This window comes from Scardinius erythrophthalmus (assembly GCF_964197995.2).
Source record: "Scardinius erythrophthalmus genome assembly, chromosome: 10".
NCBI classification, from domain to species: Eukaryota; Metazoa; Chordata; class Actinopteri; order Cypriniformes; family Leuciscidae; genus Scardinius; species Scardinius erythrophthalmus.
This window is the reverse complement of record NC_138230.1, coordinates 4,645,187-4,663,501: the sequence shown is the minus strand read 5'-3', so window position 1 is coordinate 4,663,501 and position 18,315 is coordinate 4,645,187. Positions and strand designations below refer to the sequence as shown.

Here is an 18,315-nt window from a genome sequence, read left to right as displayed (position 1 = left end):
AATGTTTTTGAACATTTTTCCTGTGGCGTGCTGTGTTTTAATGTTTTTAACCACAGAGATAATTGCTTATCATGATAATAACAGATTGTCTAAGAAAATAGTTTTGTGCAAATAATGCCCAAGGCCTATCTGTTTCCATTAAAAATATAAATCAGTTAAAAATACAATTCGGCCAGTGGAAAAGATTGAGAACAACTTTCTCTGAAATGTATTTTACTCTATTTGATTTATGTATTCAAAAACAAGGCAAGGATAGGCAACTACTTGATATTTATTAATGTAGCCTAATGTGTCTTGTACCGTTAAACGTTATCACGTGGATGAATAATCATATGCAAATGATATGCAGATGAGGATCTGCATAGTAAAACTAGGCGTTGTAAGCTCCATATATGGTTATTTCGGGGTGGAGACGCATGTGCGCACAATCTTCCGCTGACTGGGATTTATAAAGTGACTTCTGCGCAGGTTCTGGCGTACGAACGGTTTTATAAGTCTTAATATTTTTTTGCGTACGCCATTTTGGGCTTTCGGGCGCACGTACACTTTTAGTAAGGTTCCTACGCACAGTTTTATAAATGAGACCCCAGGCCTCTATTTGAGACCGGTTTTTATTTATCCAAACCTAGACACACCAGGCGTGTAAAAGAGTCAGGCGTCTATTTGGGACTCGGCTATTATTTTAAGTTTTACAATACTTGATCTCATGTTTTTGTCACGGTGTGACAAATAACAATTAGAAAAGAGATTAAAGCCCTTGTGAATGCAGTGTTATTTGGAGACCTCCTGTGGACACCTGTCTCATTGCACCGCGAATCTGTTGCTATGGCAGCAAGGCCAATTGCCTGATTGACAGCAGGTGTGGAGTAATTACAGAGAGCGTTGTGAGAGGAACACAGATTCAGATGGGGCTTTAAAAAGAGAGAGGAAACAGACTGTCGGTGTGGTTCTCCTCCCGTGAGATACTGTGTCTGTCGGCGGGTTTTTTTGTATTTGAGGCTGGGCTGTGAAGCGGGCGAAGATTGAAGCTGAGAAGTGGAAAGAAGAGAGTGAAGTATTTATCAACGAAAACCCAAGGAATATCATCAGCAGTGGGGAAGACGTAAAGTGATGAGTATCGGATTCGTCGTTTATATGCACTAACACTGAAGTGGTGTTGAGAGTTTGGAAAGTGTGTGGCACGAGTGAACTAGTACACAGAGTGAATTGTTGATCTGTCTCTAACTTTTGTCCGCTCCTCGCTGAATGTGATGATCGCTGCACCCGTTTTCTGCTGTCTCTGGAGAGAAGTTGAGCCCTTGCGAGAGACGAGAGTCGATCTGGTGGGAGAAAGACCGGTGGGTGAGTGCTGGCCCGAATGCACGGTGTGCGAGTGGAATGCAGTGCCTGAAGTGACGATTCACACGGTTTGTGTTATGGAGTGAAGTTCATCGTGTGGAGAAGTAATAGTAGTCTGCTGTGCACTCTCTCCTTGCAGTCTTTCACTCGCCGTCTCCAAGGAAGGTTTTGATATATCAAGCGCCCAACTTAACATTTGGAGATAGCCCGGCTCTGTTAATGCTGAATGTTTGATATGCTGTTGAACTGTTAAACCCTGCTACATTGTTACAGTGTACAGCCGAAGTGGAGTGTCTCGCTCAAAGCATCCTCTCCGTCTGGTGGTCTCCACATGCTCCTATTGAAAGCCGCTGCCCTGTCCAGAACGAGAGAAGGTATTGCAGCTGAATGTTTCATCTACTGTTGAATGGTTAAATCCTGTTGCATTGTTACAGTGTACAGCTGAAGTGAAGTGTTTCGCTTAAAGCATCCTCCCCGCCTGGTGGTCTCCACACGCTCCTATCGAAAGCCGTTGCCCTGTTCAGAAAGAGAGAAGGTATTTCGGCTGAATATTTCATATACCGTTGAACAGTCAAACTCTGTTACATTGATCCAGTGTACTGCTGAAGTGGAGTGTCCCGCTCTAAGTGTTTTCCCCGTCTGGTGGTCTTTACACGCCCCATCGAAAGCTACTGCCCTGTTCAGAAAGAGAGAAGGTACTTTAACGGAATGTTCCATATGCTGTTGAATAGTTAAACCTTGCTACCTGGTTACAGCGCACAGCCGAAGTGGAGTGTCTGGCTCGAAGGGTCCTCTCCGTCTGGTGGTCTTCACACGCCCCAACGAAAGCTCCTGCCCTGTTTAGAACGAGAGAAGGTACTTCAACTGAATGTTCGTATGCTGTTGAATAGTTAAACCCTGTTACCTGGTTACAGCGCACTGTCGAAGTGGAGTGTCTCGCTCAAAGTGCCCTCTCCGCCTGGTGGTCTCCACATGCCCCATTGAAAGCCTCCGCCCTGTTCAGAAAGAGAGAAGTATCACTGTCGAGCGTTCGCATACTGTTGACCGTTGAACCCTGTTGTATTGTTGCAGTGCACAGCCGAGAGGGAGCGTCTCACTTAAAGTGTCCTCTTGCCTGGTGGCCCTCCATGCCCGCGTTGCAAGCTGCTGCCGCTGTTGAGAAGAAAGAGAATAACTGCGGCACGTACCTCGATCGAAGTGTCGTCCGGTTGTCCAAGGTTCTCTCCCGTCCCGGCTCAAGGCCCCCGTTCCACTTGGCTTGGCCCAGAGGACACCTGCCGGGATATAGTCACCTGCTTCCTCTCCTGGTTCCAGTACGAATGGGGTCCGTATAACCACGACTTCCTCGAGGGTCCTGTAAAGAGTACTTACCCAGTGACCTACCTGGACGGTGTGAATTCCCTCTGATCCCTCTTCAACGAGCTGCAGGGCTGCCACGAACGTTCTTCCCTCTACGGCCCAGGGGGCCATCGAATTGCTACTGGCGACCAGAAGGAAGATTTTAATTAGGACTTTTCAAATTATTTGCTTTTAACTTAATAAAGAAACTGTTACTCCTTTATTCTCTTGTCCGTCTGGTCCTTGACACGCTCCTCGAGGTGGTACCCGGTCTCCAGGGGTGGGTGCAGTCTGGCTTGGCCCACCCCGACCTGTGACAGGACTTGGCGTAGTCGGCAGGGTTACCGCCTCGAGTGGAGCGATCAAGGACCTAAATGGCAGAGGAAGAAGAGCCAGTGGCCCGACAGCCGGTCATGCCTTTCTTTATGGGGGCCCCGTGGGCCCAGAAGTACGGAGGTCCGTGGTCGGAATTGAGCCTGTCAGCATGGAAGGCCCAGGTGGAATACCTGGCAGGGCTCCAAGGGCTAAATGCCCTGCAGAAGGTACAGTTTGTGTTAAATTCATTAGAGGGAGAAGCAAGAAGAGAAGTACAGGCAGCACCGGAAGCAACCCGCACCACAGTCCGAGCCATCTTTGATTTCCTCACGGTACAATATGGAGACACCACCCCGGTAGCTGTCCTGAGAACACAATTCTTTAATTGTAGGCAAGGGCCTCGACAAACTGTTCGGCCATTCGCGTTGCAACTGAGGGAACAGTTTACCAGGCTAAGGGGGAGACAGGACCACGGCCTGGGCGACGAGGAGACCCTATTGCGAGATCAGTTTCTGTTAGGATTACGGGAGGGCCCCGTGCGTCAGAGTCTGCGGGTGCAGCTGAGACTGAATCCTGACCTCACGTTCGAAGAACTGCGGCGAGAAGCTCTAGCCCTTGAGTGTGAGCACACCGAAGGTGTGGATCCTCCCAGCTGTCTGGCTGCGAACGCTGTTAGTGGGCCTTCGGCCCCTGCCACTTCCGATTGGAAGCATGCCCTCCGGGAAGAATTGAAAAGGGATATCCGTGAACAAATGTCTGATCTGTCCAAATCTGTCATCGAAGAACTCCGCCGAGAGCGCCTCCATTCACTTCCTTCACCGCGGGAGCGGGCCTACTCTGACGGGAGTCGCCCCCCAGAGCGTCATTTCACCCGATCCATGGGTCCCCGATTCCAGTGGGACGAACAGGGGCGTCCTATCTGTAACGGTTGTGGAGAAGCCGGACATTACATTCGTCAGTGCCCCTCCAGACGCGCTTCGCAAGGGGGTTTTTAGAGTCTCCGGCCACTGTGGGTCAAGTGGTCGGGACCCCCTTTACAGACCCTTCTTCTCCTGGACTGTCTAAGGAACGCCTGGTGGGCTGCTGTCCGGTTATCACGGTTCGAGTCAATAACAAGAAGGTACAGTGTTTGTTGGACACAGGGTCGCAAGTCACTTTGTTTGCGGAGAGCCTAGTTCAGGAACTATTCGGCACCCAGGGCCGGCCGACGACTGAGGCCCCCTGGTTAACTCTGCGAGGGGCCAATGGGCTCGACATCCCGTATGTGGGATATGTAGTGACAGACCTAGAAATCCACGGTATGGTTGTACCCCGGAAGGGAGTGGTGGTGGTTCGTGACGCGTGTCTGGGGTCTCATCGCGCCCTACTGGGCATGAATGTCATCTCCGAATGCTGGGAAGAGCTGTTCCAGAGTGGGCCTGCCCGAGCAATTGTGACACCTGAGGGCAGAGAATGGGAGCGTATTCGAGCGGACTGTCGCCGAGTTTGCCTGGCTGAGCAGCAGGAGGACCGGGAGAGCACTGGGAGAGTGGCTTGCCGCTACGCTTTGTCCATTCCGGCTCGAAGCGAGGCGATGATCTGGGTCAGGGTGCCCCCTAGACTTTACCACCCGGAGGAGTGGGTGCTGGTGGAACCACACAACGATGGTCCTAAGGTGGAGGTGGCCAGAGGACTGGCATCCGCCCAAGGAGGCCGAATCCGGGTGAGAGTCCGGAACACGAATCCTTTCCCGATCCAACTGTATCGTCATCAGTGTCTAGCCCGAGTTATCTCGGTGAAACCCCAGCAAGTGCAAGAGCCAGGAGAAGTCAAGTTCAGCCAAGTAGGCCCAACCGTAGTGGCGGTTGCTTTGGCGCAGACGTGGATGCACAGTAGAGAGGCTGGAGAAGGACTGCCGGCCCACCTTGGAGGTGAGTCCCTACGGGGAGAAGGGCTGGAGGAGGATCAGACAAGGCGGCTTAAGGCTTTCCTATCTAAATGGCCACAGTTGTTCTCCACCCATGATGAGGACTATGGGTGTACTAACATCGTTAAGCATCAAATTCCCACTGGAGAGGCTACACCCAGTAGAGAGTGCTACCGACCGGTGCCCCCCACATTGTACTCTGAGGTTCGTGCTCTTTTGCGAGGGATGCTGGATAGAGGGATCATCCGCGAGAGCAGCAGCCCTTGGGCGGCCCCGATCGTACTGGTGAGGAAGAAGACAGGTGCATGGAGATTCTGTGTGGATTATCGGAGGTTGAATCTAGTGACGAAGCGGGATGCTTTCCCATTGCCTCGAGTCGAGGATTCCCTTACGAGCCTCACACGGGCGGCCTGGTATTCCACACTAGACTTGGTGAACGACTACTGGCAGGTACAGGTGGACGAGCGGGACCGGGAGAAGACGGCCTTCACGACCCCCTTTGGGTTATATGAGTGGGACCGGATGCCGTTCGGCCTCTGCAACGCTCCTGCCACGTTCCAACGACTAATGCAGCGCTGTTTAGGGAGCCAGTTGATGGATACCACCCTGGTGTACCTGGATGACGTGATTATCTATTCCCCCGATTTTGAGTCTCATCTTCAGCACCTTGAGCAGGTGTTCCGCTCCCTGGAAAAGTACGGGCTGAAACTCCAACCGGATAAATGCCAGATTTTCCGGAAAGAGGTAAAGTTCCTGGGCCATATCGTGAGCGCTGCAGGAATCGCTGTGGACCCAGAGAAGGTGTCGGCCGTACAGGGGTGGGCGGCCCCAAAGACCGTGCGCCAGGTTCGATCCTTCCTCGGCTTCGTGGGGTACTACAGGAGATTCATTAAAGATTTCTCTAAGATCGCCAAACCCATGAACCAGTTGCTGGGTGGAACGGGACATGCCAGGGGCCGAGGGTCCCCAGCGATTCAGTGGGATCCGGCATGCGAGATTGCCTTCCAGAGGCTCAAGCAAGAGTTGTTACAAGCACCCATTCTGGCATACGCCGATTTCACACAGCCCTTCATTCTTTACACGGACGCTAGCCATCTGGGCTTGGGGGCTGTCTTAGCCCAGAAACAACAGGGGGAGGAGAGAGTTATCGCTTATGCTAGTCGGAGTCTACACCCCGCGGAGAGAAACGATGCCAACTATAGTTCCTTTAAGCTCGAGTTACTGGCCATGAAGTGGGCGCTCAGTGAGAAGTTCAAGGACTACCTATGGGGAGCAAAGGTAACCGTGGTGACCGATAACAATCCGCTGGTACACCTGCAAACCGCCAAGCTGGGGGCGGTAGAACAGAGGTGGGTGGCGCAATTGGCCAACTATGATTATCAGCTTCAGTACCGGCCAGGAAGGGAACATACCAACGCTGACGTGCTGTCTAGGTGGCCTGAAGGAGGGTCGGAGGATCCGAGATCCATGCTGGAGGCAGACCGCGACGAAGGAATGATGGTGGGCATTGTGGAGGCACCGGGGCAACCACCGGAGGAGCCGCCTGCAAGTTGGGGATGGGATCCACAGCGCTGGAGGATGTGGCAGGGCGAGGATGAGAACCTGTCAGTGGTCCGGGTCTGGCTAGAGCAGGACAATTGGCCGGAGGGTGCGGAACGCCGGGCTCAAACCCGAATTGTGAGAGGCCTGCTGGGCCAGAAGGAGAGGCTCCATCTGAAGGAGGGGGTGATTTGTCGGTCCCTCCAGGACTCACACTCGGGTGACCCGGTTTGTCAGGTAGTGGTTCCCGAGGGGAGGTGTCACGCTCTGCTGGAGGCTTACCACACCAGGCTTGGTCATCAAGGGCAGGAGAGGACGACGGCACTCTTGCGACGCCACTTCTACTGGCCTGGGATGGAGGGGACTACGAGGGCCTACCTGCGGGGCTGCCCGCGCTGCACCCTGTTTAAAGCCAGGAAAGAGCCTCGAGCTCCCATGGTCCCCATTCGAGCCAAAGCACCGATGCATATCATCGCTATGGACTATCTGACGTTGGGTAGGCCGGTCGATCGTATTCAAAACATCTTAGTGATCACAGATTTGTTCACTAAATATGCCTGGGCCATCCCAACTCTGGACCAGACCACCATCACCACCGCTAATGCCCTGTGGAAGTACGTCATCCAGCCCTTCGGGTGTCCTGAAGTGTTCCATTCGGACCAAGGACCAAATTTTGAATCCAGGGTAGTACATGAGTTGTGTCAATTGTATGGATGTAGGAAGACCCATACGACGCCCTATCATCCTCAAGGGAACGGAGGGTGTGAGAGGTTTAACCAGACATTGATTGGTCTCCTGGGGACCTTGGAAGGTGACCAACAGGGACATTGGGTTGACAACCTCCCGGCGATGGTACAGGCATATAATAACAGTATTCACAGCACGACCGGCTACGCACCAACTTACCTGATGTTCGGAAGGCATGTGAGGCTACCAGTGGACTTATTGCTGGGGACTGCGGCAGCTGAAGAGGGAGGCAGCGTAACGGGGTGGGTGGCTAGACACCATCAACGTCTTCAACTGGCCTATGAACGGGTCTCGGACCGAAATCACCAAGCCACAGCTAAGAACAAGAGGTTGTATGACCGTACGTCTCGAAGTGCACCGCTACTGCCTGGCGAGAGAGTTCTAGTTCGAGATAACCGCCGACAAGGAAAGGGTAAGCTCAGTGATCGGTGGGAGCCCCAGCCATATGTGATCCAACGACAGCCGCATCTTGATCAGCCTGTGTATGCCATCCGTCCCGAAGGGAGAGCAGGTCCAGAGCGGGTGCTCCACCGAAACCTGATGCGCCCTTGTCCAAATTATCCCAAACCAGCTGTCGAGAGACCTCCGACTGAACCAGTGTGGATGCCTCCCGTGGTGGGGTGGGCTGTGGTCCCCCGGAGACTGGGGATAGGGCCAAGGCCCGAGGAACCTAATTCCCCGCCGAGACGGTCCCAACGGGAGAACCGGGGACAACCCCCAGCCAGGTATGGAGATTGGGTGTCCGGATCCCGTTCTAGGGACTAGAACGGTTTGGCAGGGGGGTATGTCACGGTGTGACAAATAACAATTAGAAAAGAGATTAAAGCCCTTGTGAATGCAGTGTTATTTGGAGACCTCCTGTGGACACCTGTCTCATTGCACCGTGAATCTGTTGCTATGGCAGCAAGGCCAATTGCCTGATTGACAGCAGGTGTGGAGTAATTACAGAGAGCGTTGTGAGAGGAACACAGATTCAGATGGGGCTTTAAAAAGAGAGAGGAAACAGACTGTCGGTGTGGTTCTCCTCCCGTGAGATACTGTGTCTGTCGGCGGGTTGTTTTGTATTTGAGGCTGGGCTGTGAAGCGGGCGAAGATTGAAGCTGAGAAGTGGAAAGAAGAGAGTGAAGTATTTATCAACGAAAACCCAAGGAATATCGTCAGCAGTGGGGAAGACGTAAAGTGATGAGTATCGGATTCGTCGTTTATATGCACTAACACTGAAGTGGTGTTGAGAGTTTGGAAAGTGTGTGGCACGAGTGAACTAGTACACAGAGTGAATTGTTGATCTGTCTCTAAGTTTTGTCCGCTCCTCGCTGAATGTGACGATCGCTGCACCCGTTTTCTGCTGTCTCTGGAGAGAAGTTGAGCCCTTGCGAGAGACTAGAGTCGATCTGGTGGGAGAAAGACCAGTGGGTGAGTGCTGGCCCGAATGCACGGTGTGCGAGTGGAATGCAGTGCCTGAAGTGACGATTCACACGGTTTGTGTTATGGAGTGAAGTTCATCGTGTGGAGAAGTAATAGTAGTCTGCTGTGCACTCTCTCCTTGCAGTCTTTCACTCGCCGTCTCCAAGGCAGGTTTTGATATATCAAGCGCCCAACTTACCATTTGGAGATAGCCCGGCTCTGTTAATGCTGAATGTTTGATATGCTGTTGAACTGTTAAACCCTGCTACATTGTTACAGTGTACAGCCGAAGTGGAGTGTCTCGCTTAAAGCATCCTCCCCGCCTGGTGGTCTCCACATGCTCCTATTGAAAGCCGCTGCCCTGTCCAGAACAAGAGAAGGTATTGCAGCTGAATGTTTCATCTACTGTTGAATGGTTAAATTCTGCTGCATTGTTACAGTGTACAGCTGAAGTGAAGTGTTTCGCTTAAAGCATCCTCCCCGCCTGGTGGTCTCCACACGCTCCTATCGAAAGCCGTTGCCCTGTTCAGAAAGAGAGAAGGTATTTCGGCTGAATATTTCATATACCGTTGAACAGTCAAACTCTGTTACATTGATCCAGTGTACTGCTGAAGTGTTTTCCCCGTCTGGTGGTCTTTACACGCCCCATCGAAAGCTACTGCCCTGTTCAGAAAGAGAGAAGGTACTTTAACGGAATGTTCCATATGCTGTTGAATAGTTAAACCTTGCTACCTGGTTACAGCGCACAGCCGAAGTGGAGTGTCTGGCTCGAAGGGTCCTCTCCGTCTGGTGGTCTTCACACGCCCCAACGAAAGCTCCTGCCCTGTTTAGAACGAGAGAAGGTACTTCAACTGAATGTTCGTATGCTGTTGAATAGTTAAACCCTGTTACCTGGTTACAGCGCACTGTCGAAGTGGAGTGTCTCGCTCAAAGTGCCCTCTCCACCTGGTGGTCTCCACATGCCCCATTGAAAGCCTCCGCCCTGTTCAGAAAGAGAGAAGTATCACTGTCGAGCGTTCGCATACTGTTGACCGTTGAACCCTGTTGTATTGTTGCAGTGCACAGCCGAGAGGGAGCGTCTCACTTAAAGTGTCCTCTTGCCTGGTGGCCCTCCATGCCCGCGTTGCAAGCTGCTGCCGCTGTTGAGAAGAAAGAGAATAACTGCGGCACGTACCTCGATCGAAGTGTCGTCCGGTTGTCCAAGGTTCTCTCCCGTCCCGGCTCAAGGCCCCCGTTCCACTTGGCTTGGCCCAGAGGACACCTGCCGGGATATACTCACCTGCTTCCTCTCCTGGTTCCAGTCCGAATGGGGTCCGTATAACCACGACTTCCTCGAGGGTCCTGTAAAGAGTACTTACCCATTGACCTACCTGGACGGTGTGAGTTCCCTCTGATCCCTCTTCAACGAGCTGCAGGGCTGCCACGAACGTTCTTCCCTCTACGGCCCAACGGGCCATCGAATTGCTACTGGCGACCAGAAGGAAGATTTTAATTAGGACTTTTCAAATTATTTGCTTTTAACTTAATAAAGAAACTGTTACTCCTTTATTCTCTTGTCCGTCTGGTCCTTGACACGCTCCTCGAGGTGGTACCCGGTCTCCAGGGGTGGGTGCAGTCTGGCTTGGCCCACCCCGACCTGTGACATTTTCTCATGGTTTATTGTTGAGCTGTCATGTTGAAATAATCAGTTGCATAATATATTTTATTATTATTATTATTATAAAAAATCATGTGTGTGTGTCCCTTATTTTGTCTCACTAAAGGTGGCAACCCTTCCTTCTCCAGACTTGCCTCTGTGTTATAAATTGCTGGTGCCGGTTACTGTAAATGCTAATAAAAATGTCTTATCGATGTACCTCAGATCAGCTGATTTCACTGGTTTGTCCAGAACGGTCACTCTTCGTGGACACAGCTGGACTCTGAGTTTCATCTCTGACTGCTGAATCGACTTATAATAGAATACAGTTAATCATTCATATAGAAGATTTAATGTGGAGTTGGCTATAGATTAAAGATAACATTTGGAATGTATATTATGTATATATATATATGAATGTATATTATGCAATTCTAAATGAAAACATGATTAACCATTTTATTACTGAAAGGTGTTCATAGATTATGAATTCAAATTTTAAATTTTTCATTTTACATTTAAAAGTGGTGATGCATCATTCACTGAAAAAAATGATTTTGGTAAGTGGCTCCACACAATCGATTTTAGCTATATTTAAACAAATGCATTAAGTTGAACTGAAATTTAATAAGTTCAACTTAATGCCTTTGTTTAAATGTAGCTAAAATCAATTGTGTGGAACCACTTACCATAAAAAAATGTAGTAAATTCAACTATCATTTTTTTCAGTGTTGCTTTTAAATAAAAAAAGAAATAAAAGACAATAGATGATTTAATTGGGAATGTTACTATAATCAAAGGCATATGAATATGTTTGGTGGGCTGAATTACTCATATTAAATCAATAAATAAATATTATATTTGGAGATGTTTGTAGTAGTGCGTTTGAGGTATAAATGTCACTTCTGTAGAAACAAAAGTCAAGTCACCTTTATTTATACAGCGCTTTTTACAATACAGATGTTTTCAAAGCAGCTTTACAGTGATAACAGGAAAATAATGCAACAAAGTGTGTTCCTGCACTGTAAACCCTAATGTTGTCTTTACTTAAACAATCAAGTGTACTTGACTAAACATTACTTTAAATTTAGCATTTTGGGCCTGTCACTCAAAAAAATAAGTTCAAATAACTTATTTACCTTCAAAATACATAAACTTAAGATTTCAAATGCTGTGAGCTCAAAATCATGATTAATCCTTACAAAAGGTCATTTTCACAAAAAATTTCTTGACTGTGAAATGATAATAAATTCATACATGCTTTCTTCAAGTGCAAGGTGTCATTCTTATTTTACCAGAAAACAAATGGCTTTCATTATATTACAATTATTGATCGTAATGGAAATAAACTGATTTTTATAAAAACAAACAAAAAAATAAAATAAAATAAAAAAAACCTGATACTTTATACCCATATACAAGTGTTTTTGTAATACTGGGGGTTGCACAGTTTTCAGTAGCCTTTTTAATACAAGCTCATACATTTGTATAAACAGGGCAGGCACATGATATATGCCACGTGCCAAAATGCATGAAAGAGTTCCACACAGCCACCTCCCAAGTCTCATTAAAAAATATACACAATAACAGAAATACAGTGAGGACACATTATGTTTAACGTTAAATCAAATTCATTTCAAATCGGTTTAATTAAAATGGCTCTCTGGTCTTCCTTTGATGCGATTGGCCACGCAAGCAGTTCTGCCTGGCAACAAGAGAACTAATGCACTGATTGGTGATTTTCGCATGTCTGTTGTTGCTGAAACCAGTGCAAATTTCAAGACGTCACGGCCACGGGAGTTTTTCTTTGTGTACCATTCTCGGTAAGTACAATTATTAAGATATAAAGTTATTTTGTGTGACTTTTTAAAACTGAAATATGTTTATTTAAATCCTTGCACGGTTCTATAATAAAAGAGAACGCAGCCATAACGTTAATTACAATATTTCCTGGTCAAACCTTTCCAACATAACGTTAGCCACTAATTGTTTAACTGATGTTTTTTTTCTGGTCAAACTTTGACAACCTCGACATTAATTAACGATATTTTCTTCATGATTTTGTGATGGTATGATTATTGAAATGTCAACAGCTTATTTCTTATTTTACCTGTGAGATACATATTTGATTATCTTTTTTTTCTGTGCAAGAAAGAACATGTCAGCTACTGCTTAGACCATGTGGGTTATTTTTCCCGGGCAAACTTTGTCAGTTTTACCAGTAATTGACAATATTTTCATGATACATTTCTGATTGATTGAGAAATCTACTTATTTGATATTTTGACTTGTAAAAAGTCATATCATCTGATCTAGGCCACCTTCCAGGATGATTGCCTCTTTTTTTTTAATCAGAGACCTTTATTTGCTGGTTTAGGTGTATTTTGAGTAACACTGTAAGATTACCATTTTAATTATAATGTAATTTTCTTTGTTTGATTTGTAAAACTTAATATTTTCAACTGTTGTTTTGTTACAGGTGATATGAGACAAGAACATGTGGAAATGTAAGTGTTGCATTTTTAACTCTGCAAAAAGAGGGGAACTTCTCAAACATTATCATTTAAAACATGGTGGTCATACAAAAACTACTTTTTCCATGCCTACACAATGACTGTCTTTGTACATTCAACTCCATAAGTAGTTTAAAAGTTCATCTGTCAAAAATTCATGCAAAAACACACTTGGGACGTGAAATAGCACCACTTACATTTACTTGTCAGCATTGTGAATTTTCTGAGCCCTGCACTGAAGCAGATTTTATTAAATTTATACATGTTTGGAATAACTTGAGGGTGACTAAATGATGACAGAATTTTCATTTTGGGGGAACAATCCCTTTAAAAGCATTTCATTTTGTCAGCATTTAATCGTATATTCTCATAAAAGTGCTTCAAATATTGATTAGTTGTTAGTTGTTCTGGCATTAATGGAATTTCGTGTTTTCCTCTAAAGTCAGCCCAGCCAACGGAGGTCCGATTCGAGGATTACCTATCATGCTTGGAGATGATGACTCCTCTTTCTTCAAGTCATGTTTAGTAAGTGCATCTGTTCTTAACCTGTTTACATTAAAATAACCACCTGTGCTCCCATTAGTCTAAGCATTTGTCAAGCATTTGAAAATCATGTTGATTTTAAAGCAATAGTTTACCCAAAAATGGAAATTTGCAGGAAATGTTCTCACCTTCAGACTATTCAAGATGAAGATGAGTTTGTTTCTTCATCTGAAAAGATTTGGAGAACTTTAGCATTACATCACTTGCTCACAAATTGATCCTCTATAGTGAACAGGTGCTCAAACTCGTTCAAACAGCTGATAAAAACATCACAATAATCCACAATTAATCCACATGTTGGCTCTTTGGACTCTTACTTACAACACCTGTTCGCTACAGAGGATCAATTTGTGAGCAAGTGATATGATGCTACAGTTCTCCAAATCTTTTCAGACGGAAAAAAATTAAAAAATCCTCTATATATTGAATGGTCTGAGAGTGAGTGCATTTTCATGTTTGGGTGAACTATTCCTTTAAAATACAAATGTGGCCAAGTCTTCAAATTAATAAACGTCATTTATACTGCATACTTTAAAAAAAGTATTGTCTTTGCTGGAAACATGTACATTTTTATAAAGTCAAATGCATACTTGTCCATATAATTTGGGATTAGTGTTAGTGATTTGTGTTTTTAATAAATCTAGTGCATGTTCTGATAAACATGCATTGATAAACATTTGATTCCTGATCGCGATACTCTATTTATGCCTGTTTTTTCATTAGGTGTCTGATCATCGCAACTCCATCCTTGATGTGCCAAGGGGCATCTTATTTGAGGACACTGAACTCCAGCCCCACAATTCCTTGCATTTAACTTCTACGATTGGAATAATACTTGAGGGTCAAGTGGTGATGGAAAAAATGCAGGACCTCCCACAGGCTATGTGTCTCCTCTTCGGTCTGATCTACTCACTAGACCTGAATTACCCAAAATCACTTGCCAACACATTTGATTTCATCCAGCGTGTGCTAATGTCAATGGGACAGAATTCTCTCAAGACTAAATTGCAGTCTCTGGCAAACCAGCTTTTTGTTTAAAAAAGTGTCACTGTGAGACTTAAACACCACTGTGAGAATGTTCTACAAATGAATGTAAATGTAAAAAGAATGTATACATTACGTTTACATGTTCAGTACATTAACACAAATGTGAGACTTAAGTGTAATGTTTAAGTGATCAGAGTTGTACAAATGATGTAGTTTACTATTTAATGTTGGACATTGTTGCCACCTTTAGAGTTATGTACAGGGTGTGACTCATTTCCATTTGACATTTTGGTCAATAAAGACTCAAAGGATCAATATGTTGTTCATTGTTTTATGTAAGTGCAGTGTGCACAAAGCTTACAGTCAAAAATAATAACTTTAAAATTTAGAATTAAATTCTAATTTCAGTTAAATTTTCATGTTGAGTTTACTTAAATATACACACAATATACACACTTGAAATTAACACTAAGTTAAGTGAACTTTATTACAAGTTTGGTGAACTAAACAATTTAAGTCAAGTCTACATAAGCACCAAGTTAAGTAAACTTAAATATGCACGTTTTGGGAGACCCCATTACTCAATTAAATTGAGGGAACGAGTTTACTCAAATCAATTGAGTTCAATCAACTTATTAGGGTTTTCGTACAGCAGATCTAGAAGAAATAATAATAAACAGAGCAATTCCAAGAGAGTCCTCACACCATCGGTGCTCGGGCCCTAAATAATACCATAGTCCAGCTTAAAGATGAACTGAACTGAAAGAATAAATATTGATAATGTGTTGTTTATGACAATTAAATGTAAATTACAAAAAAAAAAAAAATCAATTTAGCTTTTTTTAAAAGAAACACAAAAATTGCGTTTGTTAGTATAAGAACGCTGGCAATTCTGATGACATGACTGGCATGGTAAGACCTGCGAAGGTATATAGGCAGCTGCAGCTGCAGGTCCTATACACACGAAAATGAATCATTTTGGTTACGCGTTTGAGCCTGTGAGGGACAGGCCAGTAGTACCTGACTACCACCACAAGGAGGACAATCAGTTTCATGCTACACCTACAGTACAGGATCGTTTGGGGGGAAGTGACTGGTGTGGGTGCGGGGGCGCTGCCGGAGCATGGACACTGCACCAGAATCGATCTGTTGGAGAGAGGTCAACCTGGAACATTTATTTTTGAAATGCGATATGGAATTAGACCATATCGCATATATCGATATAGTTCAAATTTGTGATCCTTGCTCCCCGCGCCCCCGCTCCTCCTTTTCCACTCTGCGTGCATGTTTAGAGCATGTTATGAGAGGCGTATCATGACTACTTCAGAAAACCCAGCACAATAGGAACTACCAGGCAGTGTAAGTGTACGCTGAAATAAAGTCTTTCACCTTAGAAAAACTGACTTTCTTGTCCTGTCAGCCGTCATCCTGTTCTCGTAGCGCACTCTTCAATTGCACGCGCAAATGCAGCGGCGCGCGCTGTATCGCCTCACTGATCAAGTGCAAAAGAAACTACGAGCATGCAACGCCGTAACGTTGTAAATTACACAAAATAAAAGTAATGCAGGTATGATACAGATTGTATCTGCAATGTACATAGTCAATTATTAATGGAGCAATAGTGGTTCATGGTGTTATAAGAGGGAAATGTGGTGGGAGGTTGGAGGGCTGTAGTCTGTCATTTATTGTATACAAGCACATTAAGCATTTTAGTAAATAGAGACTGCGTATATATGTCGTGTGCATTTAGAGAAAAATACTAAAACATGGTTGAGGTGCTGTGCGTTTTAGAAAATAGAGGCAGATAAATGGCAAATGTGATTGGACGAATTCATCCAATGGGATGGCTTGTTAAGTTAGCTGCACGCAAAATGTTAAAATCAAAATGCTGCACGGCCGGTTACTCCACAGATACCTCTTACTATGGACCTAGCTGCTAACGTTAGTTCTGCGAGTTGAACTCCCTTTATCACCAATGTTTCCTGACACGATGAACATCAGCTAGCTTCAGGGTGAGTAGAGAGGGACATTGGATTCTGTTTACTGACCTGCTGCGGTTTAGTTAGCTGCTAGTAAATGCATTATTATCGATCTGTGATATCGTCGGAGTCATGATTTATTTATACAGTTAATATGGTCGGAGTGGTGGCTAGCTTGTGGAGTTTGACAAAAGTGCTTCCAACGTGTTTAGCTGCTTGCTCTTTACCTAGGTTGGATCGTTTGGTATAAGTTTGTTCCTGCTGTACAACAGATCTAGAAGAAAACAGTGTCATAGTCCAGCTTAAGTAAGTTCAGTGTTGGCTCATTTCTGTTGTTTTAGTAAATTTGGTTAATTTATCTATACAGCCGCTCTGGAGAAAACCGTGATGTCATCGTCCAGCTCAGTTCAGTTCTCATATAATGGTGTCAGATCAGATCAATAATATTGTTGAATATTAAGTGTCTCCAACTAAGCAAGCCACAGGCGACAGTGGCAGGAACTCAAACTCCATCAGTGACAGAATGGAGAAGAAAACCTTGGCAGAAACCAGACTCAGTCGCTCAGTTCTCCTCTGACCAACGAGCGAACAGTGTATGATTATGATTCAGGCATTACAGGTCAGAGGTCAGATTGGATCTGAACATTCAGGATATTAATCCAGTTCATCTGGTTGAAGGTTTCCTTGTTTGACTTTGGATGAAGGATTGGATCATTCTGTAAAGTTACACAAACACATGTGTGTGTGATGATCACTGTGGGTTTGTGTCTGTTGATTCTGTTGAATGTGATTGTGTCTGTGGTGTCTCTTTATTCTCCATCAGCTGATCCAGAGAAGCTCAGACTAACATCTAGAACCTGTAAGTAAAACACTGACAGTCAAATGTGTGCAACATTATTGCATTATCCACTTTAGAACAACTAAAAGAAACTACTTAGATGATTAATTGAGAGATTATAATATAATACTGAGATACACAATTGTTAAAGCTTATCTATAGTCCTCTTTCTGTGTCATTGGGTCAGTTTTATTTATGATAAAGAATCTAGTGATCAATATATTTACCATTATCTTTTATTGCAATTAACATTGATAATGACAAAAGCAAAATTTTGACTTGTTTGAAATAAAAAGAAACTTGAAGATATTTGATTGTTGCTATAAACTATAATGAAAAAATAAATGAATTAAACTTTTATTAAACATGTTTTTAGTGAGTAATTTGCCATCACAAGGAAAGTAAACTAAGAAGAAACTAAATTAACTTTCAATTAAAATATGAACAGTTTTAATCATCACTACTCACAGAAACTTCTCCAGTTTATAATGTGGATCATCCTTCAGATCAGAAAGCTGCTTGACTCCAGAATCTCCTACTTTATTCCCTGACAGATCCAGTTCTCTCAGGTGTGAGGGGTTAGATCTCAGAGCTGAAGTCAGAGCAGCACAACCTTCATCTGTAACACCACAACCAATCAACCTGTAGAGAACAATGACACTCTTCAGTCTCTCAGTTCAGGATCTACAGCTCAAATAAGCAGGAACTTCACAATCAGAGACCACGGCACCATTAACAGGTCCAGTCTAAGGTTCAGACCCGCTTCTTCAAACTGCTTGAGCGGGTTAGTCTCCATTTGATAAAAATTGCAAGAATATTCGAAAACACTTTATTTAACAGTGTCCTTGTTACATATGTTACATGAACTTACCATAGTAATAACAGTAAATTATGCATAATTACATGCAACTAACCCTCAACCAAATCCTAATCCTACCCTTACCATATAGTAAGTACATGTAGTTGCTTAATATTACTCAGTACTTAAATATGTTGTATAATTACATTGTAACAATGACACCATAAAATAAAGTGTAACCGGATATTATTTTGTTATGCAAATACCCCAAAATCATCAACATATCTGTATATGAACACGGTTGACACATCTTTACATCATCCAGTCATGCTTAATCTATCATTAATATTGTAAAATGATGTCGGACACACTGGAAAAAATCTAATGAAAATAAAATCAACATTTCCATTAGTAATTTCACAGTAGATTTTTT

General features: G+C 44.6%; 1 protein-coding gene across 1 annotated transcript in view; it reads right to left on the bottom strand.

Moving 5' to 3' along the window:
* The window catches only part of LOC308697126 (uncharacterized protein), an 874,503-nt gene that overhangs the window by 324,208 nt on the left and 531,980 nt on the right, over positions 1–18,315 (bottom strand). The window lies entirely within an intron of this gene.